Source organism: Saccoglossus kowalevskii, chromosome 21 (genome assembly GCF_978046115.1).
Source record: "Saccoglossus kowalevskii chromosome 21, keSacKowa6.1, whole genome shotgun sequence".
Lineage (NCBI taxonomy): Eukaryota > Metazoa > Hemichordata > Enteropneusta > Harrimaniidae > Saccoglossus > Saccoglossus kowalevskii.
The window spans coordinates 1,493,513-1,514,616 of record NC_140661.1 but is presented as its reverse complement, the minus strand read 5'-3'; the positions used below and the strand labels follow the sequence as shown (position 1 = coordinate 1,514,616).

Below are 21,104 nucleotides of genomic sequence, written 5' to 3'. Positions count from 1 at the left end.
AGCATCTCCAATAGAAGCACATGTAAGCCAACAGTTGCATTGTATATTGATTAATTTCCGGGTTGATGTTTATATAAATCTGAGGCTGGGATCTGAGGTGGAGATATTCGCTCATATACGGATCCATAAGTATACCAAATCGGAAAAATATTACCGATATTTATACCTATCTTGACCAGAAAAAAAAAACGAGACCCATTTCAGGGGGCACCCATTAGGCAAGTTCTATGTGTTCCCCCCCCCCGGGGGTCATAGACGGTATAGACAGCATTTCACCTTCCTTCGACATTGTCGCACACAGAGTATTGGTAACCAAATCCAGGTGGTAAATAACGCACTGATGAGGAGAGGGTGATTTGTAACTGAGATGTTTATTATTCAACTGCTAGGCCAGGAACTGAGCCCAAGTCGTCGCAAGATGTTCCAATGCATCAATATTAATATTCAAATAACTACACTACGTCACAGCCTCAAATCATTACAGATGTATTTATCCGTATTTATATTTGATGCCATTTTTATTAAAAGAGTTGCTGTATTTATTTTCGTGTTTGGAAATGTAAATGTTTGTACGGCAAAAATCATTATGTATCTACCTGTACCTGTAAATCAGCTATAGTGAAGATGACCAAATGTGGGATTTGATCCCACGACATCTGAGTTATTGAGAGTTCCGATGAAAGATTTTGGTGAAGACACACATTAGAATGGCCATTTTAATGTCAGGTGGTTACAATAGACTTTTCATTTACGTCAATTTAACTCCGATATTCGGCTCGTTTACGTCATCACCTTGCACTGGCTTGTCACGCACGATAACTAAGTTCGAAACTACAACGAAAGTGGGCTAAAATGGAATAGAATGTAACCCGTATGACGTAGTTGACATAGTTTATGACTGACACCGTGTCATTATTGCCTGGCCATTCATAACGAGTGACGATGTTAAACGTCAACTATTATGTTTTATTCAATTTATTAGTCACGACACGTACGGGTATTTTCAATTATTGTCCAATTACATCATGGACATCATTCGAGTCACGTGATTTTCCTTATAAAATGACTTGTATTTGACACCAGAAAAAAGTATTTTGCTTGAATACGTACTATGTTGAATACGTACCGATCTTACACAAGCATGCTTTATATGATTATAACCGTCATTACGTAATGTTTCAAATTAAACGTTTGCTAGATGACGTAAACTGACAAAAATACCATGACCACGTGACATTTAAATCCACAAAAGGTTACTTTATAGTACCTCGCACAATGAGCCAATATGCTAAAAATATCTATTGTGCTCAAACACAAACTGCCAAATTTGAGCAGTACTGTACACTTAACCTCGGAATTCAACTCACCAAGCTATAGCCATTTGGGATGATTAATTTGATATTATTTATCACATGTATCATGCACTTTCGGTGTAATAACACCCGTGTGATATTTTTGGTATTACACACTTTGAAAGTGACGTCACACTTTAAGTCTGTGATGTGATTGGCCAATACAGCTAATTTCACCTTTGACCTAATCAGCAAAGTTAGTACTGAATTATGCAACACTTATGATGAGGCAGATTTTAATGACAAATTATGTAGAAATTATTACATATTATACTTATTAGATTTTTAGATGCTATATAATCTCTGATTTTATCGCTGTTAAATAAACAAAATATTAAAGATATTAATTACAGTCTCAATTCTCCCAACCCGAAAATAGTTCGGGCATGACAATGTTTCGTCTGCTGTAAATCGTACAAATTTGCATCTCAAAGTAAACAAACCTTCAGCTGATCGAACGTTCGAAATCATGATACATATGGGCGACTTATAGTCAATACTTTTGATATAGACGTGGCAGAATTTATGAATGATGAGCAAGAAAGACCAAGTGAAGGTACGTTTACGTTGTTTTCTTTCGTCAGAACTGATATACTGAGATCATGATCACTCGGCGTATTGTATGATCGCATAATGCATTGGATAAAAATACATCACAATACTGCGAGTACTAAATAAAATGATTCCACAACATGAATTTATTTTTATATTTATAATAACAAATGTAACATTTCTTTTCGTCACAGAAAATGCTTCCTTGGGTGAAGCGACAGCACAGACCACTGACAGCGACGGCGCCGAGGCCGGGCCTTCACGACCATGTAGATTTGTCACGGTGCCAGTCACCGATGACGATGTCAGAAGAGCAATCGAAACTCAACAAAACAAAAACACAGCCAAGAAAACTCTATATGATATGAGATTATTGGGCCAATTTTTGAAGACACCAGAAATACAAGAAGCTAGAGAAATCCACGAAATCCCTCCAAAAGAACTGGAAACAATTATATGCAAATTCTTTATCAGTGTCCGTAAACCAAGCGGTGATGACTACGAGCCTACTTCATTAAGATCTATGCTTTCTAGCTTTGAACGTCACCTGAAACGACACAAATACATGTATTCACTGATCAGTAGTATTGAGTTTAATGAGGTGCGGGAAACAATAAAAGCAAAACGGAAGAAATTAAAGAAAAATGGTAAGGGCAACCTACCGCGAACAGCTGAGGCGGCTACAGATGAGGAAATCGAAATTCTGTGGGAATCGGGACAGTTTGGGTCCCACAGTCCTGAAGCCATAATAAATACCATGTGGTTTTATAACACAGTACATTTTGGTCTGAGGGGTAATACCGAGCACCGTAACATGTGTTGGGGAGATGTGAGCCTATGTACTGATAGTAGCGGTCGTGAATATCTTGAGTTCTCTGAACGGCAAACTAAAACTCGGACTGGAGAAAATCCAAGGGATACCAGAAAAGTGAAGCCAAGGATGTGGGACGTCCCTGCGAATCCCAGAAGATGTCCAGTTGCTATTTTCAAAAAAATACCTCAGTTTACGACCAGCTAGTTACACAAATAGTGACGACCCATACTACATCGCCACGCATTCTCGCGGACTGCCCAGACCGGGTGAGCAGTGGTTCCGTCACCAGCCTATCGGAATTAATAAAATAGGTTCCCTGATGAAAAATATGGCAACTGCAGCAAATTTACCCCCAAACAAACGCCTCACAAATCATAGTGCCAGAAAGCATCTCATCCAGAAATTAAGTGACCAAAATATACCACCGACACAAATAATGCAGATCTCCGGTCATCGTAACATTCAGTCCGTCACAATCTGATTAAAATCTGATGTAGTGTACGGGCTTTAATTATTTTGGCTATAAACTTATTTTATTTTTTTTAATTTTTTTTATTAATGCCCTTTTATTTTATTATTTTACTTTGATTTTGAGATTTTTTTTTAATTCCGCCCTACCTACATCTGATCCTACGCCTATGTAAGTCCCGTTCAAATCTCGCGTAAGTAACAGCCAATCACAGCCCTCCTTTTATACAGGCTGTCGGTTGCTTACTTTTCAGTGTAGCGACACTCTACGGGCAATCTTTTTGTACATTATATTTTGCCCACTTGAATAAACCATTAATAGAAAATTGCTAGTATATTTTTATTTGCAAAAGAAATTCCACAGCATTTTACAATTTTTGTCATTACATTGAATATTTTTTTCACTTCCAACAAATGTGTACACTTCCAGATACATCTTCGCCAGCCAAGGTTCGTTCATTCAGTCATCGCTTCAATTTTACATCACTGAGCATAATTATCTAGAATGGAAGCAAAAAAATAAGTATATCGTAATGATTAGAACACTGTAAACAGCTATAGTAAACAATGCAAACTGATTTTAAATTGTATAACGGTCACCGACCCACGGCATCGACGCAAAAAATTGGAGCAAAAAATATTTCCTGATCAATTGCGTTGTGTTCCAATAAAAAATATTTTATTCCAGTCCAAATCAGCTCAATTACTTTAATAAAGAGTTATTGTATAATGTACAAAATGTTGATACAATTTGATGAATATTTACAGCTCTGCTTCAATGCCGTAGACGATGTTGGCCCGATCGTCAACAAAACATCACCCGTCTCCAGGGCAGGCGACTGGAAAAAGACACTGGTGTTCGGTCGAAACGGTGGAAACAAAATCGTCACTCCCAGAATAACTATGCAAAATAACGATCTAAAGTCGAACCATTCGAGCCACAATTTTAACATAAAAATGACTTTCGTTGCATTTGACAATGATAAACGTACCGAAAAGCCGTGTTATTCTCGGTCGCTAACGTCAGTATAATCCGCCATTTTATTTGACTGTGTTTGCCACCCGACTCCGCCCGGTGACGTCATCATGTGCGCTATAGAAGGAGGTCTGTGATTCGTTGACTAAAATCGTCGATAGTGGGTCTCATTGAAATCTTGTTACATAGGCGTCGGATCAGATGTAGGTAGGGCGGAATTAAAAAAAATCACAAAATCAAAATCAAAGTAAAATAATAAAATAAAAGGGCATTAATAACAAAAGTAATAAAAAATATAATTAAAATAAGTTTATAGCCAAAATAATTAAAGCCCGTACACTACATCAGATTTTAATCAGATTGAGTCCGTCAATGCCTACAGCACTATATCAGAAAACCAACACAGAGAAATTTCTGGCATTTTGAATAATCAAGTAGCCACCCCTAACTATAGCACATCAAACCCGTGTCAAACATCAATACCTTCTGTTATGCAACCTCAACCACAACGTAACATCGCGTCCCAGTTGACATCAACCAATATCAGCCATCATGCCTCGACCTTGAGTTCACAATCCACACCGATATTTGGAGGCCCCATTTCCGGCGGAGTATTTAATGTACACGTACATTACAACATTGCCAACAATGATAGTTCAACAATTCCACCGAAAAGACGTCGGATATATGTGTTTGATTCCTCTCAGTCATCAGATGAGAACTAAATAATAACTTTCAATCGACGCAGCGTTGACTTCCATGTTTGATCTCGTGGACCATGTCAATGACGTCATAGAGTGACGGGGAAACCCCCGATAAATACTTGTAGTTCCTACAGCTTTTTGATGTATTTAATAGTTTTTACTGCTTTCGTTTTTCGCTTTAAGTGTTTAAGTTAAAAATAATGTAATTTGTTTATTTGTATTTGTATGTAGTTTGGTGTTTGGACCTTTATTAAAGTTCTTTTTGATCGCTTTTGTCTCTTCAATGACTCTTCACTTTTACTTGTTCGACCGAATCAATGCGCCCCGTGTTTGCGTTGTCGATTTCGGCTGCCGACGACAGTGGAAACATTTGGCTTTGAATTACAACAAAAAAGAATACATGTGATAAATAGGATCTCAAATTCGTGACCGTGTAATATCGGATTTATTAAACGAGTGTAGTAATTTTCATATGTTCCGAGCCAAAAATAACACACGGGTGTTATTACACCGAAAGTGCATGATACATGTGATAAATAGAGGATCTCCAATGAGTGACCGTGTAATATCGGATTTATTAAACGAGTGTAGTAATTTTCATATGTTCCGAGCCAAAAATATCACACGGGTGTTATTACACCGAAAGTGCATGATACATGTGATAAATAGAGGATCTCCAATGAGTGACCGTGTAATATCGGATTTATTAAACGAGTGTAGATAAATCCGATATTACACGGTCACGAATTTGAGATCCTATTTATCATATGTATTCTTTTTTGTTGTAATTCAAAGCCAAATGTTTCCACTGTCGTCGGCAGCCGAAATCGACAACGCAAACACAGGGCGCATTGATTCGGTCGAACAAGTAAAAGTCGCTTTTGTCTCTTCAATGACTCTTCACTTTTACTTGTTCGACCGAATCAATGCGCCCTGTGTTTGCGTTGTCGATTTCGGCTGCCGACGACAGTGGAAACATTTGGCTTTGAATTACAACAAAAAAGAATACATGTGATAAATAGGATCTCAAATTCGTGACCGTGTAATATCGGATTTATTAAACTCGTGTAGTAATTTTCATATGTTCCTCGCCAAAGGCTCGGAACATATGAAAATTACTACACTCGTTTAATAAATCCGATATTACACGGTCACTCATTGGAGATCCTCTATTTATCATCTGAAATATTAATTATCACAAATGTCATAATGTAACATATGGCACGCACTCGTTACGTCATCATATCATTTATATTTGCATGTTTATATACATGACGTCATAATTATTGTGAACGTTGCAGTAGATGCGACAAAGTCGAATCATACATCTCCAGTATGGCAGCATACAGTACAACATATACTAAATATATCTACAGAAATGAGAGCTTTTGTGTGATATTCGCATACTTATATTTCAGTGACCAGCAAATCGCTATAAATGGCTACCCTGTCACATATGGAACCACACAGTCGGCAATCTTACCATCATATAGGCATGTACTAAGTGCTTCCTTCCAATACGTAGAGTAATTAATTCATATTTTAAACTCTTTCACTTTCTTTTTAAGTTATTCGACGAGTTAAGTGAAATGCGTTAAATTAAATGCCATTTAAAATGACAATAGATCTCGTTCTTTCCCAGGAAAATGTGGTAAAAATGAATACGCCTAAAATGTCAAAATTCATTTTATCAGTTATTTTTCTTCCTTTGCGTTATTTTTTTTGATGTTAAAATAGCAATTGACTATTTTCAATTCAAAACAAATGACAATAAATTATTATTATTATTATTATTAATATTAATATTAATATTAATATTAATATTAATATTAATATTAATATTAATATTAATAGTTTCTAAGTCGACCAAACACGTCTAACGCTAATTCAAAACTACACTTTTAGGAACTTTCATAAGTTATCCGAAGGAGCGGAAGACCGTGTCCGTACCCGTGCAGCTTGGGACAAGCAACAGATACGGTTCATTGTTGCAAACAGCGCCCTCAGACGGGAGATTTACTACAACCAACACTTTCACACAACCAGCAGAAATCTCGTCTGTCAAACAAAGTGTTTACACAAAACAAGAAGAGGCAGGAAAATGGCCGTATTCGATAGGACCAATCACTCCACGTACGTGTCAGCACAATCTCCTAGTGGATCAGCTGCTTCCTCATTTATTGTGTTTGTTTAAAGCGCGGTAGTCGTCGCGGTGCACATGTGCGAGATATATGGGTCTCATGTAAACAAAGATGGCGACTTTGACTGTTGCGCAGATCAACGAGTAAGAACTGAGACGTTTCCAAGCTTTAACTAAGTAATTTTCATGTTATTGGAAGGTATCGAAGGAGTCACCGGCGGTAATCAGTGCAAGTCGCGCCCAGGTCAAACCTCATACTAGTGATTTCCATTTGAAAAGCGCATTGGATTGTGGGAAAACCAATGTTTATCAACACAAATGTGGCACATGTGCAGCGCGACGACTACCGCGCTTTAACCTGTTTAGTAGCAAAGCCTCTGGCAAATGGGAGACCAGAGCGATGTCGCAGTTGGCGAGAAGTGATGTAGTATGATGTAGGATGTTGAGAGTTGAGAACAGGGATTGATAGAATATTTTATATACACTCAACTCCCATGATGCATTAGTGTATGAATGTAACCTCAACACCGATTGTGGTATTTGTTTTCTAGCATGGCGCTTCCCAGATGGCAATATGGACCAACCCATTTACACGTGGGAGTCAGGTGAATGTTACCAAGGCAAAGACAGTCTCAGTTCTGATTATAAAACACTGCAGCTCATAGCAGGAAACGAACATGTGGGGTTCAACAATAACGACGCTGTTAGACCACCACCTGTCCAACTATCGTCACTGGAATCTGAATTTCAAGAAAGTTATTTAGGGCAAGTACTGTTATGTATGTATGTATGTATATATGTATGTGTGTACCATGGTCTTACTATATTCCGCATACCATTACTTCACTCAGAATCGAAGCATATATACACGACAACATTTGTTACGTCATACTAACGTGTCAAGCTGCTCTGATTGGTCTGACTGTTTGGGTTGGGTAACCAATCAGGCACAATCTGGTAAGTAGCTTTGCATTAACTCCAATGTATATTTTCCCAGAATTCCCGCGATATCGGAAGAGGAGGCTCGTGGTGCATTTTTGGAGTACGTGAAAGATCAAAGTTGCTGTCTCAACAATTCAGCTAAAAATATAGTTATTGAAAAAAATCAATCAGTGGATAATTTGCATGTAAGAATTTATTTACATTTGACCCAAAATACAAAATTTGGAGAGAAAAATAGAACACTGTGACATTAATGTATTCTGAGTCATAACATTAACATACGCAGTCAGTAAACGTCTATCATGGAACTATTCAAGACACACTATACTTGCAATTAAAAAGAGTACATTTTATACCCGAATGTTGGATTGGGATATAATTTTGAACACATACTCGAGTTAATAAATAGATATTTGTACTAAGGCGCATGCATATCGGCAAGTAATACTATATCGAAATATTTGGTGTATGAAGTCGATTATGCCACTGAAAAAAATGTTATCTTTAGGAAAATATCAGCGTATTTTCTACGCCACGCGAACGCACTATAAACAAACAAACTATAAATGAGTGTGCAACTGAAAAACTAAACAATGTAGGAATACTAGTAGGTTACAATATGGATAGTTATCGTCTCCCTGGACAACAAAACATAGTCATGTGGGAAGGCCAGAATGCATAACATTTTCGTTCAGCTTAGTAATTTGAGTTTTTTGTGTACAAAGTTATAATCGAAACATTTAACAGTAGGATGTATTAAATACGATCTGTGCCGATGTACGAATCACTGTGATTATGACGTCACAAAATGTAGTCCGTAAGGCTGCAATTTCACGAGTTCAGTATGTTCTTAGTCTCACGGATTGCCCTAACAGATACCTGAAAGAAATAAACAGAATGTTATTTTCATTTCTTTGGAAAGGAAAAGATAAGGTGGCCAGGAAAACAATGATAGGGGACATTTGTGTAGGTGGCCTAAAAGTACCCGATATTTTTGCAATAGTGAAGGCTCAACGAATAGATTGGTTACGTCATCTGTTTGACAATGTATAGTCCACCCTTGGAAATGGATATTAAAGAAGAAACTGTCTCGAGTTGTGGGAATAGAAACTCTTTTAAGGAATAACTTTAATATTAATGTTCTCCCCATTACTGTGAGGGGTTTCTTTAGTAGTATGTTTTGGATTGGTTTGGAAGTGTGGTCGCACTACCACGCGAATGAAAAAAGGAAGTAGATATAAAAAAAATTGCTAGCCTTGAGGATGATATGTTGGGTATCAGATTTGTGGGCGTTCAAATTCATTTGAAACAATGTAAAACTAAGTTAGTAACTCCAGAAGTGATAAAGCGATATTTTATTACGCCATGATCTGAAATGTATCATGTTGAAACATTGAACTCCAATATTACTGAATGGGAAAGTTTTTACTTAGCACCATTTAAACTCACAATAAAGTCAAAGCTCAGTGAATTTCAATGGAAAATCATCCACAATATCCTGGTAACCAACACGGTTCTATGTAAGATGACCCCACCAAAAATTGAATCAGGAGCTTGTACGTTCTGTAAGGGGCCTGGCGAAAATCTGCTTCATCTTTTCTATGAATGTCCAGTAGTAAAATTATTTTGGGATACATTCTTTGAGATATGGGGGACAAAACTGAGTTTCCCTTGGGTAAACGACCCAGAATGCTTTTTGTTTGGTGATAGCCTTCTTCCCCTCCTGTTAAACGTTTTGCTTTTGGTTGCCAGAAGGTTTATTTATATTTGCAGATGTCAGGGTAAAAAAAACAAAATTTGAGGAATTAAAGACTTCGTGCAGAAGGTACAGAAAACTGAGTACTTGATTGCAAACAGAAAGGGTAAATTGGGGAAACATTAAAAAAAAATGGTGAAAATTGATGAAAATTGTAGCAACGACCTAGCATATCAACATGACTACTTGGAAAATTGTAATATTTTTTGTGGAGACTTTGTACTTGTTTGCTGTGCAATGTAATTTTTGGGTACACATACATTTGCACAATATGAATTCTGAACCACATTTCGTGATAATTATCATATTATATTTTATGATTATCTTATATTTCAGAGACAGCGACTGCGGGCTGTACCAGTGTCCAAAGTACTTTACTCACACGGCACGGTAAATACTCTCTCATTCTTGGTGTATGGAAGCAATCAACGGGTTTATGAGGCAGACTATTTAGACACTATGAATTGGAAACGATGCAATATTCTTTAGACGAACTCAGAAACCTGACCAATACAAGCCGGAATCACAGAAACCTAGCCAATACAAGCCAGGATCACATAAACCTGTCCAATACAAGCCAGGATCACATAAACCTGTCCATTACAAGCAAGGATCACATAAACCTGTCCAATACAAGCCAGGATCACATAAACCTAGCCAATACAAGCCAGGATCACATAAATCTGACCAATACAAGCCAGGATCACATAAACCTGTCCAATACTAGCCGGAATCACATACACCTGACCAATACTAGCCGGAATCACAGAAACCTGTCCAATACAAGCCAGGATCACATAAACCTGTCCAATACAGGCCAGATCACATAAACCTGACCAATACTAGCCGGAATCACAGACACCTAGCCAATATAAGCCAGGATCACATAAACCTAGCCAATACTAGCCAGGATCACATAAATCTGGCCAATACAAGGCAGGATCACATAAACCTGACCAATTCAAGCCGGGATCACATAAACCTAGCCAATACAAGCAAGGATCACATAAATCTGACCAATACAAGCCAGGATCACATAAACCTGACCAATACAAGCCAGTATCACATAGACCTGACCAATACAAGCCAGGATCACATAACCTGACCAATACAAGCCAGGATCACATAAACCTGACCAATACAAGCCAGGATCACATAACCTGACCAATACAAGCCAGGATCACATAAACCTGAACAATACAAGCAAGGATCACATAAACCTGTCCAATAAAAGCCAGGATCATATGAACCTGTCCAATACAAGCCAGGATCACATAAACCTAGCCAATACAAGCCAGGATCACATAAATCTGACCAATAGAAGGCAGGATCACATAAATCTGACCAATACAAGCCAGGATCACATAAACCTGACCAATACAAGCCAGGATCACATAGACCTGACCAATACAAGCCAAGATCACATAAACCTGACCAATACTAGCAAGGATCACATAAACCTGTCCAATACAAGCCAGGATCACATAAACCTGTCCAATACAAGCCGGGATCACATAAACCTAGCCAATACAAGCCAGGGTCAAATAAACCTGACCAATACAAGCCAGGATCACATAAACCTGACCAATACAAACCAGGATCACATAAACCTGTCCAATACAAGCCGGGATCACATAAACCTGTCCAATACAAGCCAGGATCACATAAACTTAGCCAATACAAGCCAGGATCACATAAATCTGACCAATACAAGGCAGGATCACATAAACCTGATCAACTCAAGCCGGGATCACATAAACCTAGCCAATACAAGCCAGGATCACATAAACCTGTCCAATACTAGTCGGAATACAGAAACCTGTCCAATACAAGCCGGGATCACATAAACCTAGCCAATACAACTCAGGATCACATAAACCTGACCAATACAAGCCAGGATCACATAAACCTGACCAATACAAGCAAGGATCACATAAACCTGACCAATACAAGCAAGGATCACATAAACATGATCAATACAAGCAAGGATCACATAAACCTGTCCAATACAAGCCAGGATCACATAAACCTGGCCAATACAAGCCAGGATCACATAAACCTGACCAATACAAGCAAGGATCACATAAACATGACCAATACGAGCAAGGATCACATAAACCTGACGAATACAAGCAATGATCACATGAACCTGACCAATACAAGCAAGGATCACATAAATCTGACCAATACAACCCAGGATCATATAAACCTGACCAATAAAAGCCAGGATCACATAGACCTGACCAATATAAGCCAGGATCACATAACCTGACCAATACAAGCCAGGATCACATAAACCTGACCAATACAAGCAAGGATCACATAAACCTGTCCAATACAAGCCAGGATCACATAAACCTGACCAATACAAGCCAGGATCACATAAACCTGACCAATACAAGCAAGGATCACATAAACCTGACCAATACAAGCAAGGATAATATAAACATGATCAATACAAGCAAGGATCACATAAACCTGTCCAATACAAGCCAGGATCACATAAACCTAGCCAATACAAGCCAGGGTCACATAAACCTGACCAATACAAGCCGGGATCACATAAACCTGACCAATACAAACCAGGATCACATAAACCTGTCCAATACAAGCCGGGATCACATAAGCCTGTGCAATACAAGCCGGGAACACATAAACCTAGCCAATAAAAGCCAGGATCACATAAATCTGACCAATAGAAGGCAGGATCACATAAACCTGACCAACTCAAGCCGGGATCACATAAACCTAGCCAATACAAGCCAGGATCACATAAATCTGACCAATACAAGCCAGGATCACATAAACCTGACCAATACAAGCCAGGATCACATAGACCTGACCAATACAAGCCAAGATCACATAAACCTGACCAATACAAGCAAGGATCACATAAACCTGTCCAATACAAGCCAGGATCACATAAACCTGACCAATACAAGCAAGGATCACATAAATCTGACCAATACAAGCCAGGATCACATAAGCCTGACCAATACAAGCAAGAATCACATAAACCTGTCCAATACAAGTCAGGATCACATAAACCTAGCCAATACAAGCCAGGATCACATAACCCTGACCAATACAAGCAAGGATCACATAAACTTGTCCAATACAAGCCAGGATCACATAAACCTGTCCAATACTAGCCGGAATCAGAGAAACCTAGCCAATACAAGCCAAGATCACATAAACCTGTCCAATACAAGCCGGGATCACATAAACCTAGCCAATACAAGCCAGGGTCACATAAACCTGACCAATACAAGCCGGGATCACATAAACCCGACCAATACAAACCAGGATCACATAAACCTGTCCAATACAAGCCAGGATCACATAAACCTGTCCAATACAAGCCGGGATCACATAAACCTAGCCAATACAAGCCAGGATCACATAAATCTGACCAATACAAGGTAGGATCATATAAACCTGACCAACTCAAGCCGGGATCACATAAACCTAGCCAATACAAGCCAGGATCACATAAACCTAGCCAATACAAGCCAGGATCACATAAACCTGACCAATACTAGCCGGAATCACAGAAACCTGTCCAATACAAGCCAGGATCACATAAACCTGTCCAATACAAGCCAGATCACATAAACCTGTCCAATACAAGCCAGGATCACATAAATCCGGCCAATACAAGGCAGGATCACATAAACCTGACCAACTCAAGCCGGGATCACATAAACCTAGCCAATACAAGCAAGGATCACATAAATCTGACCAATACAAGCCAGGATCACATAAACCTGACCAATACAAGCCAGTATCACATAGACCTGACCAATACAAGCCAGGATCACATAACCTGACCAATACAAGCCAGGATCACATAAACCTAGCCAATACAAGCCAGGGTCATATAAACCTGACCAATACAAGCCGGGATCACATAAACCTGACCAATACAAACCAGGATCACATAAACCTGACCAATACAAGCAAGGATCACATAAACTTGTCCAATACAAGCCAGGATCACATAAACCTAGCCAATACAAGCCAGGGTCAAATAAACCTGACCAATACAAGCCAGGATCACATAACCTGACCAATACAAGCCAGGATCACATAAACCTGACCAATACAAGCCAGGATCACATAACCTGACCAATACAAGCCAGGATCACATAAACCTGACCAATACAAGCAAGGATCACATAAACCTGTCCAATACAAGCCAGGATCACATAAACCTGCCCAATACAAGCCAGGATCACATAAACCTGTCCTATACAAGCCGGGATCACATGAATCTAGCCAATACAAGCCATGGTCAAATAAACCTGACCAATACAAGCCAGGATCACATAAACCTGACCAATACAAACCAGGATCACATAAACCTGTCCAATACAAGCCGGGATCACATAAACCTGTCCAATACAAGCCAGGATCACATAAACCTAGCCAATACAAGCCAGGATCACATAAATCTGTCCAATACTAGCCGGAATACAGAAACCTGTCCAATACAAGCCAGGATCACATAAACCTAGCCAATACAAGCCAGGATCACATAAACCTGACCAATACAAGCAAGGATCACATAAACCTGACCAATACGAGCAAGGATCACATAAACCTGACGAATACAAGCAATGATCACATAAACCTGACCAATACAAGCAAGGATCACATAAATCTGACCAATACAAGCCAGGATCATATGAACCTGACCAATACAAGCCAGGATCACATAGACCTGACCAATACAAGCCAGGATCACATAACCTGACCAATACAAGCCAGGATCACATAAACCTGACCAATACAAGCAAGGATCGCATAAACCTGACCAATACAAGCCAGGATCACATAAACCTGACCAGTGCAAGCAAGAATCACATAAACCTGTCCAATACAAGCCAGGATCACATAAACCTAGCCAATACAAGCCAGGATCACATAACCCTGACCAATACAAGCAAGGATCACATAAACTTGTCCAATACAAGCCAGGATCACATAAACCTAGCCAATACAAGCCAGGATCACATAAACCTGACCAATACAAGCCAGGATCACATAACCTGACCAATACAAGCCAGGATCACATAAACCTGACCAATACAAGCCAGGATCACATAACCTGACCAATACAAGCCAGGATCACATAAACCTGACCAATACAAGCAAGGATCACATAAACCTGTCCAATACAAGCCAGGATCACATAAACCTGCCCAATACAAGCCAGGATCACATAAACCTGTCCTATACAAGCCGGGATCACATAAACCTAGCCAATACAAGCCAGGGTCAAATAAACCTGACCAATACAAGCCAGGATCACATAAACCTGACCAATACAAACCAGGATCACATAAACCTGTCCAATACAAGCCGGGATCACATAAACCTGTCCAATACAAGCCAGGATCACACAAACCTAGCCAATACAAGCCAGGATCACATAAATCTGTCCAATATTAGCCGGAATACAGAAACCTGTCCAATACAAGCCGGGATCACATAAATCTAGCCAATACAACTCAGGATCACATAAACCTGACCAATACAAGCCAGGATCACATAAACCTGACCAATACAAGCAAGGATCACATAAACTTGTCCAATACAAGCCAGGATCACATAAACCTAGCCAATACAAGCCAGGATCACATAAACCTGACCAATACAAGCCAGGATCACATAACCTGACCAATACAAGCCAGGATCACATAAACCTGACCAATACAAGCCAGGATCACATAACCTGACCAATACAAGCCAGGATCACATAAACCTGACCAATACAAGCAAGGATCACATAAACCTGTCCAATACAAGCCAGGATCACATAAACCTGCCCAATACAAGCCAGGATCACATAAACCTGTCCTATACAAGCCGGGATCACATAAACCTAGCCAATACAAGCCAGGGTCAAATAAACCTGACCAATACAAGCCAGGATCACATAAACCTGACCAATACAAACCAGAATCACATAAACCTGTCCAATACAAGCCGGGATCACATAAACCTGTCCAATACAAGCCAGGATCACATAAACCTAGCCAATACAAGCCAGGATCACATAAATCTGTCCAATATTAGCCGGAATACAGAAACCTGTCCAATACAAGCCGGGATCACATAAATCTAGCCAATACAACTCAGGATCACATAAACCTGACCAATACAAGCCAGGATCACATAAACCTGACCAATACAAGCAAGTATCACATAAACCTGACCAATACAAGCAAGGATCACATAAACATGATCAATACAAGCAAGGATCACATAAACCTGTCCAATACAAGCCAGGATCACATAAACTTAGCCAATACAAGCCAGGATCACATAAACCTGACCAATACAAGCAAGGATCACATAAACATGACCAATACGAGCAAGGATCACATAAACCTGACGAATACAAGCAATGATTACATAAACCTGACCAATACAAGCAAGGATCACATAAATCTGACCAATACAAGCCAGGATCATATGAACCTGACCAATACAAGCCAGGATCACATAGACCTGACCAATACAAGCCAGGATCACATAACCTGACCAATACAAGCCAGGATCACATAAACCTGACCAATACAAGCAAGGATCGCATAAACCTGACCAATACAAGCCAGGATCACATAAACCTGACCAATACAAGCCAGGATCACATAACCTAGACCAATACAAGCAAGGATCACATAAACTTGTCCAATACAAGCCAGGATCACATAAACCTAGCCAATACAAGCCAGGATCACATAAATCTGACCAATACAAGCCAGGATCACATAAACCTGTCCAATACTAGCCGGAATCAGGGAAACCTAGCCAATACAAGCCAGGATCACATAACCCTGACCAATACAAGCAAGGATCACATAAACTTGTCCAATAAAAGCCAGGATCACATAAACCAGGCCAATACAAGCCAGGATCACACAACCCTGACCAATACAAGCAAGGATCACATAAACTTGTCCAATACAAGCAAGAATCACATAAACTTGTCCAATACAAGCCAGGATCACATAAACCTAGCCAATACAAGCCAGGATCACATAACCCTGACCAATACAAGCAAGGATCACATAAACTTGTCCAATACATGTCAGGATCACATAAACCTAGCCAATACAAGCCAGGATCACATAACCCTGACCAATACAAGCAAGGATCACATAAACTTGTCCAATACAAGCCAGGATCACATAAACCTAGCCAATACAAGCCAAGATCACATAAACCTGTCCAATACAAGCCGGGATCACATAAACCTAGCCAATACAAGCCAGGGTCACATAAACCTGACCAATACAAGCCGGGATCACATAAACCTGACCAATACAAACCAGGATCACATAAAACTGTTCAATACAAGCCGGGATCACATAAACCTGTCCAATACAAGCCGGGATCACATAAACCTAGCCAATACAAGCCAGGATCACATAAATCTGACCAATAGAAGGCAGGATCACATAAACCTGACCAACTCAAGCCGGGATCACATAAACCTAGCCAATACAAGCCAGGATCACATAAACCTAGCCAATACAAGCCAGGATCACATAAACCTGACCAATACAAGCCGGAATCACAGAAACCTAGCCAATACAAGCCAGGATCACATAAATCTGACCAATACAAGGCAGGATCACATAAACCTGACCAACCCAAGCCGGGATCACATAAACCTAGCCAATACAAGCCAGGATCACATACACCTAGCCAATACAAGCCAGGATCACATAAACCTGACCAATACTAGCCGAAATCACAGAAACCTAGCCAATACAAGCCAGGATCACATAAACCTGTCCAATACAAGCCAGGATCACATAAACCTAGCCAATACAAGCCAGGATCACAGAAATCTGACCAATACAAGCCAGGATCGCATAAACCTGACCAATACAAGCTGGGATCACATAAACCTGTCCAATACAAGCCAGGATCACATAAACCTGTCCAATACAAGCCAGGATCACATAAACCTGACCAATACAAGCCAGAATCACATAAACCTGACCAATACAAACGAGGATCACATAAACCTGTCTAGTACAAGCCAGGATCACATAAACCTGTCCAATACAAACCAGGATCACATAAACCTGTCCAATACAAGGCAGGATCACATAAACCTGCCCAATACAAGCCAGGATCACATAAACCTGACCAATACAAGCCAGCATCATATAAACCTGACCAATACAAGCCAGGATCACATAAACCAGACCAATACAAGCCAGGATGCCATAAACCTGACCAATACTAGCCCGAATCACAGAAACCTAGCCAGTATAAGCCAGGATAACATAAACCAGTCCAATACTAGCCGGAATCACAGAAACCTAGCCAATACAAGCCAGGATCACATAAACCAGGCCAATACAAGCCAGGATCACACAACCCTGACCAATACAAGCAAGGATCACATAAACTTGTCCAATACAAGCAAGAATCACATAAACCTGTCCAATACAATCCAGGATCACATAAACCTGGCCAATACAAGCCAGGATCACATAACCCTGACCAATACAAGCAAGGATCACATAAACTTGTCCAATACATGTCAGGATCACATAAACCTAGCCAATACAAGCCAGGATCACATAACCCTGACCAATACAAGCAAGGATCACATAAACTTGTCCAATACAAGCCAGGATCACATAAACCTAGCCAATACAAGCCAAGATCACATAAACCTGTCCAATACAAGCCGGGATCACATAAACCTAGCCAATACAAGCCAGGGTCACATAAACCTGACCAATACAAGCCGGGATCACATAAACCTGACCAATACAAACCAGGATCACATAAAACTGTTCAATACAAGCCGGGATCACATAAACCTGTCCAATACAAGCCGGGATCACATAAACCTAGCCAATACAAGCCAGGATCACATAAATCTGACCAATAGAAGGCAGGATCACATAAACCTGACCAACTCAAGCCGGGATCACATAAACCTAGCCAATACAAGCCAGGATCACATAAACCTAGCCAATACAAGCCAGGATCACATAAACCTGACCAATACAAGCCGGAATCACAGAAACCTAGCCAATACAAGCCAGGATCACATAAATCTGACCAATACAAGGCAGGATCACATAAACCTGACCAACCCAAGCCGGGATCACATAAACCTAGCCAATACAAGCCAGGATCACATACACCTAGCCAATACAAGCCAGGATCACATAAACCTGACCAATACTAGCCGAAATCACAGAAACCTAGCCAATACAAGCCAGGATCACATAAACCTGTCCAATACAAGCCAGGATCACATAAACCTAGCCAATACAAGCCAGGATCACAGAAATCTGACCAATACAAGCCAGGATCACATAAACCTGACCAATACAAGCTGGGATCACATAAACCTGTCTAATACAAGCCAGGATCACATAAACCTGTCCAATACAAGCCAGGATCACATAAACCTGACCAATACAAGCCAGAATCACATAAACCTGACCAATACAAACGAGGATCACATAAACCTGTCTAATACAAGCCAGGATCACATAAACCTGTCCAATACAAACCAGGATCACATAAACCTGTCCAATACAAGGCAGGATCACATAAACCTGCCCAATACTAGCCAGGATCACATAAACCTGACCAATACAAGCCAGCATCATATAAACCTGACCAATACAAGCCAGGATCACATAAACCTGACCAATACAAGCCAGGATGCCATAAACCTGACCAATACTGGCCCGAATCACAGAAACCTAGCCAGTACAAGCCAGGATAACATAAACCAGTCCAATACTAGCCGGAATCACAGAAACCTAGCCAATACAAGCCAGGATCACATAAACCTGACCAATACAAGCCAGCATCACATAAACCTGACCAATACAAGCCAGGATCACATAAACCTAGCCAATACAAGCCAGGATCACATAAACCTGACCAATACTAGCCGGAATCACAGAAACCTGTCCAATACAAGCCAGGATCACATAAACCTGTCCAATACAAGCCAGGTCACATAAACCTGACCAATACTAGCCGGAATCACAGAAACCTAGCCAATACAAGCCGGAATCACAGAAACCTGACCAATACAAGCCGGAATCACAGAAACCTAGCCAATACAAGCCTGGATCACATAAACCTGACCAATAATCTAGAATAATCTGGAATAATTTGGAATAATCTAGAACTTGTATAACGTATTCTGTGGTTTCCCTTTCTCGTACGAATTTCGTGCAGAAACTCACCGAATGTACGAGAAGTTTCTTAAAATAAATATCTGATATATTGGTTTGTGGAGATGATTTTAAGTCGGATTAAACTCTCGTACACAGACTCTTGGAGTATAAAGTTCTCACCGTGATATCGTGAGTCGGATGTTATTATATCCCAGATTAGTTTTCATACTCGGGCTTTTACCAGAGTCTGTTGCTCTAGCCTGTTAATACAATATCAGTTCAAAAGTCAAACCAGTTTGGAAACAATTTCTTTGAAGCTCATGGCCGGATCTATCTGATTATAGTGAGAAATGACGTCAGCTTACTAAGTCATTCGATGACTTGGTCGTAAAGTTTTTTTTAATATTGGGGGATAATCTCTTATTACCCAATCGCTCGTAACCGCTTTTAACATTATGAATCAGTTTCAGAAATAAGATATTAGAAAGTAGCAACACCGGGATAATGAAACGATTTCAAAATATAATTTGGTAACATGACTGTAAGAAAACTTTGTTTAAAGGAGTTGACGAGAGAGTAGTCTGAATTGAGTTATGGACTAGGTACCACCTCACAAATCGCACTCAAAGTTGCTGGCAATGAGACTACTTTCAACTATGACAACGACACGTGACGTCCACCTGATCACATTAGTCAATGTCACCAGGCTTCGTGCATCTGATTCGTACCTTGGCATGCCGTATTTCTGTTTTCCCACCTGTCCCGGTTAGGACAGTTCCTGTCTCAGGAATATATTCTGCTTGTATCTCAGACCTTCCCAGGGGGCGTGAAAGCAATGACATGCCTGTATGTATCCCCTAATGTGAGCATTCTCATCAACACATATTAATAATATATCTTAACTGATACTTATGGAGAGTAAGACAGTCACAAAACATACTCAGGTGAGAGTATGCAAATTATTAATACGATAATGACTATTACCATTCGATGGCGCACTATTCACCTTCTAATACCGAAAGGAATCAGGCAAAGGCACGCCCGGTAAATCGTCGCCTCATCAACAAATTTGACTACTGACCGTCCTGAAAATTAATTAATTAATTGATTAATTAATTAATTAATTAATTAATTTATGTATTTATTTATTTATTTATTTATTTATTTATTTATTTATTTATTTATTTATTTATTTATTTATTTATTTATTTATTTATTT

General features: G+C 39.7%; 1 long non-coding RNA gene and 1 other non-coding gene across 2 annotated transcripts; both read right to left on the bottom strand.

The window, feature by feature from the left end:
* Positions 1-2,027: 2,027 nt before the first annotated feature.
* LOC146729516 (uncharacterized) lies at positions 2,028-4,949 on the bottom strand. The gene is made up of 2 exons (XR_014928039.1): positions 4,646-4,949; positions 2,028-3,686 (listed from the first exon to the last, which is right to left on the bottom strand). It is a non-coding gene; the product is annotated as an uncharacterized LOC146729516 (long non-coding RNA).
* Positions 4,950-20,449: 15,500 nt separating this feature from the next.
* Positions 20,450-20,765, bottom strand: LOC146729515 (Nuclear RNase P). The gene has a single exon (XR_014928110.1).
* Between the last annotated feature and the right edge of the window lie 339 nt (positions 20,766-21,104).